Here is a 15,179-nt window from a genome sequence, read left to right as displayed (position 1 = left end):
CTTCGAAACATTACCAAAACATAAAGTAACAACTATTATTATAACAAATGTTATTTTTTTTTTTTCTTTTTTCGTTTCTTTTCTTTCTTAATTAATTTATAAGTAAAAAATATTTCTCTTTATCATTTTTTTTACATCATTGTATATTTTTCTACATAAACATATACTATTTACCTAAATATTAGTTTTCAATAATAATACATATATATATATATTTTTAACGTTATTCAAAATTGTCTTCTTTGTTATTTTTTTAACTGGTTCAAAATATTTCTAATACCAAATTATCTTTTTTTATCGATAATTCTACAACTGGTAATATTTTATTCTTTTATATAGTTTATATTTCTTAGACTTTCTAAATTAATAATATTGTTTTAAATGCTCTGTATTACTTAAATTAAGCTTACATGTATGTATATTTAATTGTATTTGTAACTAATATGTAAAAGGCACTAAGTGCCGTTTATTTCAATAAAAAAAAAATAAAAATAAAAAATAATATTATTGATCAGTAAAATAAAGTTTTGTGGATAAAAAAATTGAAAAATGTATAGTGAAACCTACTTAAGTATCAAATCGGGAAGGCACTTAATCCTAATCATTGTCTCCGATGTTTGTGGTGCGCCTTGAATACGGGCGTGAACTAACATATTTTGGTCGGTAGGGAAGTGGGTACGCTGGGTTAACGGCGTACTTGCTTAGTTTCCGAGAAACACCGTCATCTCGTATAAGCGACGTATGCCATATTCGGTACATTTCCTCTCGTTACGCTGGTGTGTGTGTAGTATTATCGTGGAACGAAGCGCGACGATTTAATTTGTTAGTAATAACTTCGGAGTTAGTCATTCGGACGTCGAATTTTAATCAAATGAAAACTGCAGGGGATGGATTTGTTCACCTGGCTAGAGCGCTCTGGCGCAGGGGAGAAAATAAAGAAACACGGTGGTAGGAACATCTGCCTGTAGAATACATTACATTACGAAAAACACTGCACGGTTTTCACCGTTGTGAAAATATTTTTGTTTATTTATTTAATTAAAAAAATTCATTATCTTAATTTATCTATCTGCACCCTGTAGTGCACTTCAAGTGCACCATATCTAGAATACATTTTTTTTAAACTTAGAAGTTAAGGTCACTAGTCTAACGCTTGAGGAGCCAGTACAGGGGCTGTGATATATTGCAGTGTTGCTTATGCATACATAACTTTATGTCTTATTATGAATATATATTGTACAATAGTTTATTTTTCACGGGTCTAAACAAAAGACAAAATATGCATCGAAACAAAACCAGCAATGTAGCCTATCAAAATGAAATGTAAAAAATAAATACATCAATATAAAAACTCATCTTGTATGCACTTCTGAAACCTAAACAATCCAGTGTCAAACTATTTATATTTTTTTATTTTATTTTATTTTATTCAGAAAACATACAGTTATACATACTAAGTATTAAAAACAATATTTTTTTAACATAAAAATACCAATATTTTGCATAATTTCATAAATTATGCAAAACATTATATGTGGCAAAAAAAATAAAAATAAATAAGAATTTCAAGTGCGAAAAGAATAATTGTTGACATTTGCGTTTTCCATGGGGGTAATAAATTAAAATAAATAAAAATACCGAATGTACACTCCGAGCCATCCACGCACACACATGAACGCACATATAAAACATACACAAACATATACATTACATGCGGCACATATACATAGCATAAACCACTCAAGATGCACATTCAGCAACTATCCCAAATAATCGACCCCATGAACAAATTTTCTGTACAAGTGCAAGGTGCAGTTAAAAATGTCTACATCAATACTGAGTCCATTATAATTTTTACAGGTACGTCTAATGAATGAATTCGAAATAAATTATGATAGGATGCTGATATAGTTGGGACTGTGCTTCCTTCCGAGCGTAACGCACACGTTCTTTTGTTTTGTCCTCCCCTTACGGGGGTGGTATATTGATTAAAATATTTGCCGCAACAAATCGGTTTCTTAGAACAAGAATTTTCCCATATTGAAACCGATTGGAACATTAGGCATACTAATATTGCTGGCTTGCTGAACCCTTTATATACTGAGCCTATTTCTAGTACAAGCGGAATTTGTGAGTGTTTTTTGTGCCACTTGGTCTAAAATAAAATGTACGTACTAATAAATAAATGGAAAAATATTAAGCTCATTTATTTTTTTATGCATTTAAATTATTTTTAAGAAAAATATTTTTGGTCGTTTATTTGTAAATTTTGTACATACTTTAATTTTGAATGAAAACAAAAGAAGCGTTAAAGATATCCTGAGGGGTAGGGACGACGCCGACGCCGACGTGTTGGCCCCTGTCCATACATTCTCCTCCCCTCTCATTAATTTCCATAATCCCCTCAATGTTCATGCGCTCTAAGTAGGTACGTGTCAATTGCAGAACCCTTTTCTCAACTTTGCTTGTTTTTATTTAGTCTTAAAATAGTACAAATATAATACATGAACGTTCTAATATTAACTTATGTCTAACTATCATTAAAATGTTTACTCATTATTAACATTTCTAAATAATATATGTACATTTAAAACTTATCACAAAAAATATTGCAGAGATCAAAACATATAAAACAAATTCACCATATTACAAAAAAAGCTCCAAGAATTATCCCGAGAAAAAAAAACAGATACACAAAGGCAAGTTGATGCTAAATTACTAAATTAAAGTATTTACTCATTGTAAACAAAGAAAACCCCTTCAATACAATGATTTTTGTTCAAAAAATTTTTAAATAATTTTTTTGGAAAACCCAAAAAAAACTTACCCGAATACGATTTTTTTTAACAGATAACTTATCTGCTACACACATGTTTTTTAACTTACATTTAAATAATAAAATAAAAATGTACTCTTATTTCTAATAGTATTTTCTTATAATATAACTATACAGCTCGGTGCATCAACGAGTTCTGTTTATAATGTTTGTCTCATATTTTTACTCTCAATATGTTTGCAGTGCATTTTAAAATTTTAATCTGGGTACAGTATTTATGTATTTTTGTCATAGTGGCAAGGTTTTGAATCTGGGACACTCTGATTATAAAACGGGAGATCGAACTCCAGAGTCAGTATCACGCCTTCTACTTGCGGAACTTTATGCGAGTTTATTATACGACATTATCTACCGGTCATATTCGGACCGTATAATCCTAAAAGAATGAAGGAAAATGAAATTACTTCAGGTAAAGACAGTTAAAATGGGACGTCATAGAAGGCAGTTAAACCGGGACACGGGGGTCTATCTTTGAACTGCGTATTCGCACTATTATTTTATCTCGCACAGCGTTTTCGAATAATTTTGAAAAAATAATTTCAAATTATTCCCAACACATCAGTGGGTTTTTACTTAGTTAAATTAAACACTTTTCAGTCATGGTTGTTTTTAAAAAATACGAAATTTGAAAACTATTTGAGAAGTAAATACTGGCGTTATTTACTAATGTCTATTCTGGAATTGATTAAGTTAATCTTTTCTGGCAACAGAATTTTATTCGTTTTGTTGGGTTCACCTCCAGCAACATTTATACTATAAATAAATATTCGTGTTCCCGTCTTTTGAAATTCTGTAACCCGAGCGAGCTATTTTCACCAAACTTAAAAACTTTAGATTTCGTTATTTCGGCGGTCTCCGTGGTGTAATGTTTAAGACACTTGGCTCACACACGGAAGGTTCTGGCGTCGATTCCCGGTAAGAACACCAAAAATAAATGTGATTTTTTTTCCAAGCGTAGGTATACTGAGCTATAGTTTACCACTGTTATTGGGCCACAAGGCCTGTTGTAGAGCAAAAAGATTAAATATATACGTATATGAATTTTTTGTTTGTACTGTATATAAATAATAAATTTTCTATTGATCTGTGTGTTGTGGTGTGTTTTTTACAACTTTCTTCCATAGCCCACCTGCTTACAAGCCTCTACAATGGAGGCTTAGCGACATATTTTTTTTTAACTACGAAGCTGACTCTACTCCACTCGATTTTCTGATTCAGAAATTTACCCGAGTTGAGCCATCTAGTCAAAAACACTCATCCAGGGTTCTGGTTCTCTCTCACACCCATAACTGTATCTTTTACCTGCCCTGAACATGAAGAATTCGTTATTTTTAACTATCGTTATGTTAAAGAATAGGTCCTCGAACGTGGAGCGTAGAGAAGAAGGAATCGTAAAATAAGTTTTACAATTGCAGAGCGCCGATTGACAGATCGGGGAAAATGATCAGTGGACTGTTAAAAGGTCCATTACATAACAATTGCTGACGTCATTCAACTGGACGGTTGGACGGTTAAAATTAATGGGCGTCTAATTCCACGTGGTTTGATGGGAAACTTCCGGTAAACAAATTTACTGGAAAGACAAATATTACAATAAATATGGAGAACATTGAAAATAGGTAATTCGGATGTTAAGGCATTTATAGTGTTAATAACCTGACATTTTCTCAAACACAAAAGGCCTTTATTTTTAATGCACTAACTTTGCAGAACATTATTTTTCAATATATTAAAATGATATCATAACTTTTTATTTTTTAAAAATATTAGTGGCACATAAACAACAAAAGGATTAATATTTTTAAATCCATATATTTTTTTTATTTTTATATTTTATTATATCGTGGCTAGTGTCTCAGACCCACGGATCAAAGGTCCGTGGTTCAAATTCCACTCTACCCCAACTTGATTTCTATTTTCTAATAGTGTGTTATTTACAACCCGTTGAAAATGGCCCTCAAAATAAAATATTTGCGTAAATTATAAGAAGGCAAATATTAATTTTATTAAAAAATAAATTAAAAAAAATTTGGACAGCCGGTTCATTTTCTGGCAGGAAAAACGTGAAATGTCTGTTTTAAAGGTTGTTCTGCAATGAAATATTCCATTCATCTGCATCTTAAAACAGGCTGAGCCATGTTAGATGGAGACTATCCTAACCTAATGCTCCGTATTCATTTTTTAATTCTTTGATTCCCTGGTATTAAGTATGTATACTTTATTACCCAATAAATTTATAAAATAAACAAAGAAAATAAATAAACAAAAGTCATTTTCAGGAGGAGCGCACAAGTCTGGATTTTGTCTAAAGAAAGAGACCATTGCAGGAGACTGCTGCGAGATATTGCATAGATTTATATACTAATAAGCATGTTGTGTAAGTGCCTTTTGAAATATATGTTTGTTTACGTAATAATATTTGTGCTTCCATTTTCCATTATGTTGTATCCCAACTCAACACAGGGCTCTTGGCGTCATAGAGTTTGGGATACGTTATTATTGTATTTTTTGCAATATGTATGTATTTGTATAAATGAATTGATAAAAATTATATAGGATTTTGGCTGGTTTGATATTCTTGCACAAATGAATATCTAACTGTATAGATGCCCATGATATCCTCGCTCAGATAAACCTTAATGTACTTCGCCGTAACTTGCGTTCAAGTCCTGTCTTTGCTCTGGAAATTATAAAACTAACATCGGATTCTTTTCCCCTCTGCCAAGGATCCTCAGAACAGTGAACGAAATTTCATTAAACGGTACTGTCTATGTGTTCCTACAGCAAGGGCAACCATTCAAGAAGCAAGCGGTGCTGTCACTCCTGACTCGCGATGACACACTTGCCATGTTCACCTAGATTATGCGTATTTATACCTTTTATAATTTAAATAGATTTTAAGACTGTTTAGATTTTAGTGTTATTTTTAATTAACAAATTACAACAGGGATGGAGAATGCTTAAAATAAGGGAATACGGAAGTCTAGGCATTTACAGGGCTTATGACCTGTCATTGGCTGGTTTAAGTGGCTACTTTACACACTGTGTAACATTCACCATTTTGCCTATGCTTGAACATCCATATTTCTTCAGTTCTTCCATTTGTTGATTTAAGTGAAGTTGAAGAGCTGAAGCCTTTATTGTTGTGAAGAGATTCATCAGACTGAATTATTTCACATACTAGGCAACGCGTGAAAACAATTTTTCAATTTTTAAACTTCTTCTTGGACCAGTTAGCTGCATTACAATATTTGAGTTTGTCCAAATGTTCGTAGACAAAAGACTGGATTTCACCCCCTCGGGAGTCATTAAGATAAACAAATTACAACAGGGATGAAGAATGCTTAAAATAAGGGAATACGGAAGTCTAGGCATTTACAGGGCTTATGACCTGTCATTAGCTGGTTTAAGTGGCCACTTTACACACTGTGGAACATTAACCATTTTGCCTATGTTTGAACATCCATATTTCTTCAGTTCTTCCATTTGTTGATTTAAGTGAAGTTGAAGAGCTGAAGCCTTTATTGTTGTGAAGAGATTTATCAGACTGAATTATTTCGTATACTAGACTGTAAATGTAAATGGCTAGACTTCCGTATTCCCTTATTTTAAGCATTCTCCATCCCTGTTGTAATTTGTTAATCTTAATGACTCCCGAGGGGGTGAAATCCAGTCTTTTATCTACGAACATTTGGACAAACTCAAATAGTGTTATTTTTAACTCATTAATACCAATTTGTTAGGGCTCACATAAGCCTGTTGATTGGCTTAAAAAAATGCTTATATCTTATTGATTTATTCCTTGATTTGAAAAAGTTGCATGTGAAATAAAAATTTTGACTTTTACCGTTAACCTTTGTCCTACTATTACTTACCTTACGAGTTCGTGCGAAAAGCCGTTACGTAAAAGTATTTTAAAATTAATGTGTCGTAGAAGCAATTACGAAAATTACGTTTTCCTTGCTAATGAGAATATTTTTGTAAACGTGTTCTAGCCCCACCGGGAACTAGAGAGAAACTTCGTAATGTAATGTAACGCTTCGGGAAATGGAGATTTATGTAATCAAAGTCTCAAAGTGGACCGGAAGTGAACATAATCTACTCCGCAATCAAAGCTTTAGCTTGGCGAAGATGAAAAAAAGTGTTTTAGTCAAAGCTAGAAAGTTCTAGTACGTACTTGATCAATTGATCTGTCGTATTTTGTTAAACTCGGATAAAATTATACATAAAGTGTAAATTTTTTACTAGCTTTGAAAAATAATTTTATATTTGAATTGCAAAAAGGTACTTTTCAGTTTCAATACATATTTTATTTGTTTTACAGAAACAAAGAGTCATTAATAATGAAATAATTAAGCAAAGATAAGGTTTCAAGATGGACCAACGATGTTTCTAAATAAAAATCATACATAAATTTATTTCAACAGAGAGGGAAAGAGTTTTCGTGAAGAAATTTGGAAGTCTAGGCATTTACAGGGCTTATGACCTGTCATTGGCTGGTTTAAGTGGCCACTTTACACACTGTGTAACATTCACCATTCTGCCCATGTTTGAACATCCACATTTCCTCAACTCTTCCATCTGTTGACTTTTGTGACACTTCACACTTCACAAAAGTCAACAGATGGAAGAGTTGAGGAAATGTGGATGTTCAAACATGGGCAGAATGGTGAATGTTACACAGTGTGTAAAGTGGCCACTTAAACCAGCCAATGACAGGTCATAAGCCCTGTAAATGCCTAGACTTCCAAATTTCTTCACGAAAACTCTTTCCCTCTCTGTTGAAATAAATTCAAATATGAACAACTCCCTAGGGAGGAAATCCAGCCAGTCTGCAAGCATTTGGACATAATCAAACATTGTTGAAAAATCATACATATTAAATTATGGTACTACCAAAGGGTGTGTTTGTGTGTCTTTGTATGAAGGTAAGTGAAGAGGTGTGTTTGTGTGTATTTGTATGGGAGTAACTGTTCTGGTGTGTGTAAGCTTGAGTACCATTAAATAGCACGTGGGAGCGTATCGCAGCTAGAAAGAATAAGTATTATTAGACTATTCTGGGACTAGTTTTTTTCCTTATATAAATAAACTCGTTTTGTTATCTGAGTAACGGTAGAAAAACATTATCATTTGCCGATGACACAGTTTTGTTGTTTGAAGCTAGGGATTGAAACTCTGTATTCAAAAAATCAAATTGTGGTATGAGAGTGGTGAAAACCTGGCTAGACAATAATTTGCTTACCCTGAATGTGGATAAAACTAAATATTTTATTTTATTTATAAATCATATAACACAAAGTATTTTACAAGTATAATACGTTGAATTACATTCTCAGGAGTTACAACAACTCGATTTGAGACATAAATAATATTAATATTTAGAAAATAACACATATTGAGAACAACAAAGAAACAAAGCAAGTTTAGCACCTTTATAACTAAATATAGCACAATAATATATACGCCTAAAACCTTTTCTTACACAAGCAGAATAAATATATTTAAAAAGAAACGCTTTTAAGAATAAAAAAAAGTTGTGAACCTACTAAGGGAGATAAGGTCATTAACATCACATGCCATGCAGATGATGCTGCCATAGTGATGATGAGAACATATCCATCTCAGTTAGTAAACATCTGGATGCCTAAGAAAATCGTATAGTACAATGAACATTTGATTATTATTGGAAACATAATTCGGATATACAAAATGTGTGTCAGACCAAATCATGGTGTATACAACAGAGGCGAGGAAAGATAGAGAGAAAATAAAAAATACGAAAACCAAGTAGAAAAACTAAATAGAAAAACTAAATAGAAAAACCAAATAACTGCTCAGAACGTCAGAGATGAAAGTACTAAAGGCAAGTATTGGTAACAAATCATCTGAATTTCACCTTAATCTGGAAATAAAATCCGATTATTCATGCCAGATTTTAAAACCATTTGAATACATTAAATATCGACGACGGGAGTTTCAGGTCAAATAGCTGGTCTCCAGATTAAGAAAACTGTGTCATGTATTCTGCTCACTTAGGAACACTTTGGACATTAGAACTCTCAGAACTGTATATTTTGCTCTTTTCCAGTCAGTGGCAACCTATGGTATAGTAGGCTGGGGAGGTTGCACTGCGTTTATCACGAACCCCTAATAATCGTAAAAAAAAATATTCTAAGAGTGATGCTGCGTTGTCCCCCCAATTTCCCATCTGAGACATTGTTCCAATTTATGAAGGTACTGGACATGAGATTAGACTCTTTAAAACAAAATTAAAGAGTCATTGACACATTTCTGGTCATGCGGCTACAAGAGTAGATCCCAGCAGAATGCTCGTACGAGGTTTTACTGTAATTTAAATTATTTAATTTCAAAAACACGTACGATGTTTGCTCAGAGGAATTTCTCTTTTATGGCCCCAAGAGTGTTCAATATCCTAGATGAAAAAATTAAGTTCTCCAAAACGAAGCCATTTTCAAGAGGAGTGTACAAGTCTGATACCATTGCAGGAGACTGCTGCGATATATAGCATAGAATAGATTTATATACTATAAAGCGTATTGTCCAGATGCCCTTTAAAATATATGTATGTTTATGTAATCATATTTAATTATTATTTTTGCTATTATTTAATTATGCACGTGCTTTCACTTTCCATTATGTTGTATCCCAAATCAACACAGTGCCCATGGCCTCATAGAGTTAAGGATACGTTTTTATCGTATTTTTTTGTAATATGTATGTAGAAAGAAGAAAAAGAAGAGTAAGAAAAAAAAATATAAATTATGCTTTTGTTTTTTAGGCTGTTACTCTTCAAAAAAGAGAAAATTATTGTTCTTGGAGACGAACTTACACTTAATTATCATCAATACGACTATCAATAGAATTTCATCATCATCATCCTCATTACCTTTCTGCACCTAATGGTGCATAAGGCACTGTATTAGTGAACTAATAGAAACGTATCTTGATAATTTTTGTTACATGACGGTGAGAAAAAAAAAAAAAAAGATCAGTCTTGTGCTTCAGGTGTCAGTCCAGGGACTATGAAATATTATATTGTCAAAACATATTAAATGTCATAAACATAAATAAATATTTAATTTTAGCCATATCGAGAATCGAACCCAAGACCTTTTGCATGCTAGGCAAATGCGCTGACCACTACAACACGGGGCCGACTATAGAATTTACATAATATAAAATGAAAAATATTAACATTTTTTAATTGTTTTTTGTAATCTTTTTTTGTTCTTCCATTTTATTTTTAAATTATTTAAATCTTCTATTCTTGATTTCAGCCTCCTGGCTGTTAAAGTTTTTTGTCCCTAAATTAATATCATTTCGCTTTAATTATCTAGAATTTTATTAGTAAAACTCACAGAAACGTATATTTTGCTAAATATTTAAAGTGGATTTTTACCAATCTAACGACATAACTATTAATGTAAAAAGAAAACTAGTTTTCTTTCATAATTTTTAGGTTTAAATACGAGCACATACAAAACGGCTTGTAGACGGCGTAACTCCACTTTGACGTCACACATTATGCTTGCCGAGTGCGCTTCTAATAAACATTGCGTACAAATATGGCGTGGTAACGTTTTACGTGCCATTTTCCCAATGGAGCGTGAAACTTCAAATATGCGTATTTGAAATCATTATAAAAAAATTATCTGACTTTTCACGAAAAAAAATTTTTTACAGGTAACATCGAATTTTTTTGCTTACTTAAAAACGATAGTAAAAAAAGTGAGAAGACCCTGAAATTGTGCAATAAGCTTATTTGAATTCAATTTAAAATATAAAAATGAATTTAGAGAGGAAAAATCTGTAAATGTTTTCAAAAACATTTTTGCGCTGATAGTTCTCTGACAGTAGAACAAATGTTTACTTAACGGAGCATTCTGAATGGTTTCTCCCTTAACTACAAGGGTGGATTTTCAGGGAATGGATATTACCGTCTCTGGTCTCCGGCCATTCCAGGAGTACAGAAGTGGAAGTAGGCAAGCACCAGCCAGTTGCCTGTTTGCTTACCACTTCTCCCGCCCCATTTCCGGTGATTCGACTCCAGGATGACCTAAGGTCCTCAAACAATCAACCGGAAATTACTTTCCAATCCGTTCTTCCGGTCGAATAACTAAATTAAAACCTGCAATACATAGTATTTGCTTACTTTATCATGTAAACAATCCGACGCTGATGCGCGCTGATTTGGATTTTCTAAATCAATGCATTTCAGAGCTTTTAGTTCTTTTGATAAATATTAAGAACGTTCAGGGACCAAATTAAACTGGCAATATTTATTTGTTATTATTATTTATTGTTATTATTATAAAATTACAATTTAATGTCTTTATAAAAATATGTTAACATTAAAACTTTATATCACTAAATGAATTCAAAGTAAATTTACAGAATTACCCTAGTTAAAACAGCATTCTATTTTAATTAGTATAACTGCATTATTATTTTCTGTTTTTCTCTTAATTTCGTATGTTCTTTTTTTATTCTCATCTTTATTCGAAGTTATGTATCTTCAAATTACCAAATATCTAAAACAGTGTAAGTTACTCTCGTAAAGCTAGTCTTTTTTTCAGAAAGTTACAGTTTAAATAATTAACTAATGTATGGGAGCGAAGTATGAAATTGGAAAAATAATGATGAAAGTAGGTTAAATGCTGTCGAAATGCGATCTCTCAGGGAAATTTGTGGTAAAACGATGTTTGATAGGTGCACACATGTCGACATCCGCGAACTGTGTAAGGCTGAGACATGCATTATCGACAGAATCAAGAAAGGGGTGCTGCGTTAGTTTGGACATGTAGAGCGAAAGAACGGGTTAAGTCTTTCACAGTAGCCAGCTTCAAAATTTTACGAAACACGTTACACTTATGAACATTAAAATGAAAAAATAATATATAGTATAAATATATTATTATGTTAATACGAAAATTAAAAAAAGCGGTGCATCGTTATATAGACAAGTGTCGGGGCGCAGTTGGTTATACGGCTAACTGTGAAACTGGCGTCGCTGCTTCGATTGCCGCCAGTGGCAAGAAAAAAAAATATGAAAGATTTTTTCGCAATTGATCTGGGTGTTATGGTGTATTTTTCATAACCTCCTTCTATATTTCCTCTTTTCCACCTGCTGACAAGCCTCAAAATAGAGGCTTGGTGGGTTAATACTTTAAATAATAATAAATGAAAGGATATGTATAGTTTTTTTATTTAATTTTAAATTTTATCCAGCTGCAGATTACTATTTTCAGTGCAGGAGAAAAACAATATTTTTTCCTTTCTTTAGCGCAATATTAACTTATTCAAAATATAAAATTATATTAAACAAAATTTCAAATAAAATTATGAATTGAGTATTACTATGCTACAGGTACAAAAATAGGTATTAAATAACAATTCGAGAGACAACTAATATCTTACTATTAGTTCCAAAAATGATCCAGCTGAAAGAGGAATCCAATGAAAAAGGGCACATATACCTTGATCTTAATATTTTTAATGCATTTACAAAAAATATGCGGGATTCAACAAAAAAAAACAACTATAAGCGGGATATAATTAAAAATATTTTAAGTATTCAAAAAATTATAGTCACCCATTTAGTATAAATTGTAACGAGAATAATTATTTTTCTGGGAACAGCGCAATATTCTGTGCCAAATATTATTTGAGCATTTAATATATATTTTCAAATAAAAAAAAAGTGTTGCTTGTCAAAAAAAACAATGTACTCTTTGGCACTGGATTCCAACCAAATAATGTTTTTTTTTAAATTATTTTTTTTTATTTAATAAAATAACCATGAATAGAAAATATAAAAGGAAAAATAATGAAACCCACTAAACCGCTAAACCAACTTGTCAGCAGGATTCTTATTTTTCCAATACAAAGAAAAAAAAGTTAAAGAAATTACGAATTTTTATTTTTATTTTTTATAAACATTATTAAGAAAAAAGCGTACGTATTTTTCTAACAAAATATATTCACAAAAATTTATATAGTTGAATGTTAACATAAAATAAAAATCAATATAAAGCTTTGTTACATATTAGCCATTGAATGATTTTTTTCAATGAAATACTTAATAAAATAAATAACTTTAAAAATGTATCTAAGATTTTTGAACTCACGTTATATCAAAAGAAAAATAAAACAAAACTTATTTCAAAATTATCAGTAAACATTAAAAAGTATTTCGGAAATTTTAATCACGTATGCTGTGTACAAATGACTAAAAACTTCAAGAAGTTAATTTGGAAAAAAAGGTCGCACTTTTAAATTGTTTTCCAGGCTGGCAGAATCGTTACCTCCAGCTTTGCTGTTGTTAGTAATTTGTTTTGTCCGATAGAATGTTTTTTTAATTTTATTTATTCCTTTCCAATCAGTAATTATGTCTTTCCCCCCTGACAGTCGCAATCGGTTTAGAAGGTTTTTTTTACGAACTTTTTAATTTAAAGTTTTAATCAGATCTGGCTTAAGGCTATTGGATGTATGCTGTATATTGAGTATCCTTAAATAAATCCTTCAGGATTTTCAGACAAAAACGTACAAACATACAAATCTTTGTAGAAGATCACAGGAAAACAACAATATCAGCAGCGATGAAGAAATTGTTAGATTAATAGACAAAAATTTCAACAAAAGTTTAATTCTAGACAAGAGGTTCGGGACCTGTCGCTAACAAGATGATAGGAAAGAATCACAAAATTTGATTAGTAAAAGGAGACATTGATCTTTACAAACATCCTAATAATAAACAGAAATAATGGAACGCGATTGAAATAATCCTGGTACTCAATGATAAGTTAATTTAATAACGGCGTAGATCGTGACACGATACAGATTTAGATTACTAAGCTGCATATAATGACATGGTTGCGACACGGAACAAATCCTGAGTACACAAGGTTATACGGTTATCCAAATAATTTACTTGAGCACTGATGATGGAAGCTATAATGGGATCTAAACGTCGACAAGATATGCGATCGACACAATAACGTAAAAATTGATGGAACATATCAGGCCATTGCAGGTGAAGTGTACCAACTGACAAATTTTTGTATTCTGTAAGCTTTTTGTCATTTTATTTTACTCTGTTGTTGATATTTTGAATTTACATGAAGGGATCTGTACATAAAAAGTAAAACAAAAAAGATTTTGGGATAAGATTGATTACAGAAATATTATATAAACAATTAGTTTACTTCACTTTTAAAATTTACGTTAGTTCACCAGCAATGGGTTTATACATTATTCTTTCATGTATTCTTGAATATAAAAAAAGAGGTTAAAAAAAACACGTTTTTCAATGAAATGCAAAAAGTCATATTAATTAAAATAATTAAAAATACTGGTACCAACAAACCATTTACTGGTAAAAATTTACAAATAAAAGTGGAATAAAACTATATACGTATTTTTATTATTTAAATTATAATGCAGTTTCACCAAGAAATGTCAGTAGAAACACTCAATATATTCTATTATGTATTTTAACATTTTAATTGTGATACCATTCTACAAAAACCGTTATTATTTGAAAAAAAAGAAAAGAAAATCTGGTATAGTGCGGTTCATCTCAGATCTTTGATCCTTGAGCCCGCAACATAACGACGGGTCCAGTTTTATTTAGTATTTCATAGTTTAAAACCATATATACCCATATAACTTGTTAACAATGTGGCCGGCGAAATTTGAATTGCAGAAAAAATAGTTCAAGGGAAGGAAAATAAAAGTGAAAATAGTTCATGTTTTTGTTAAAACATTAATAGTATAAAAAATGTAACTCTAAATTTATGAAAATAAGATATAAAGATATTTTAATGTTATTTGAACAACTTAATTCCTTACAACCAACGCAACGTTCCAAATTTCCGCTGACGATGATTTTCTCACGGAGGTATTCCTTACTGAGAAAAAAATATAAAAATAAAGAAGTATTTTCGTATTGTTTAGAAAGTAAGTGAGCTGTTGGCAATATTTGGTTGGTTGGAGATTATGCATAAAACTATAGAGGGAAAAATCTTACCAAATGGAAACACTTTCCATAGTTTGCCACAGGAGACATTCGACTGCACTTCCTTGGATTTCCAGAAACTTCCAGATTAGACTAGACCTCCAGACTTCCATAGCATGGCCCGATTACGTATTGTACAGGTGCAATCAGAATAGTTCAATTTCCATCATGAGCGTACGTTCGATGGTTTGCCGTGTATTCAAATCCCTAAGGGATTATTTTGCAAATAGAGGTATTGGAAATCTTTGATATAAAAATAGTTTTATTCATACTCATGATATTTACTATTCAAATGTTGTATCCCGT

This window comes from Micrasema longulum, unplaced genomic scaffold (assembly GCF_059751315.1).
Source record: "Micrasema longulum isolate JH-2025_06_02 unplaced genomic scaffold, ASM5975131v1 h1tg000845l, whole genome shotgun sequence".
Classification (NCBI taxonomy): domain Eukaryota; kingdom Metazoa; phylum Arthropoda; class Insecta; order Trichoptera; family Brachycentridae; genus Micrasema; species Micrasema longulum.
This window is presented reverse-complemented; position numbering follows the sequence as displayed.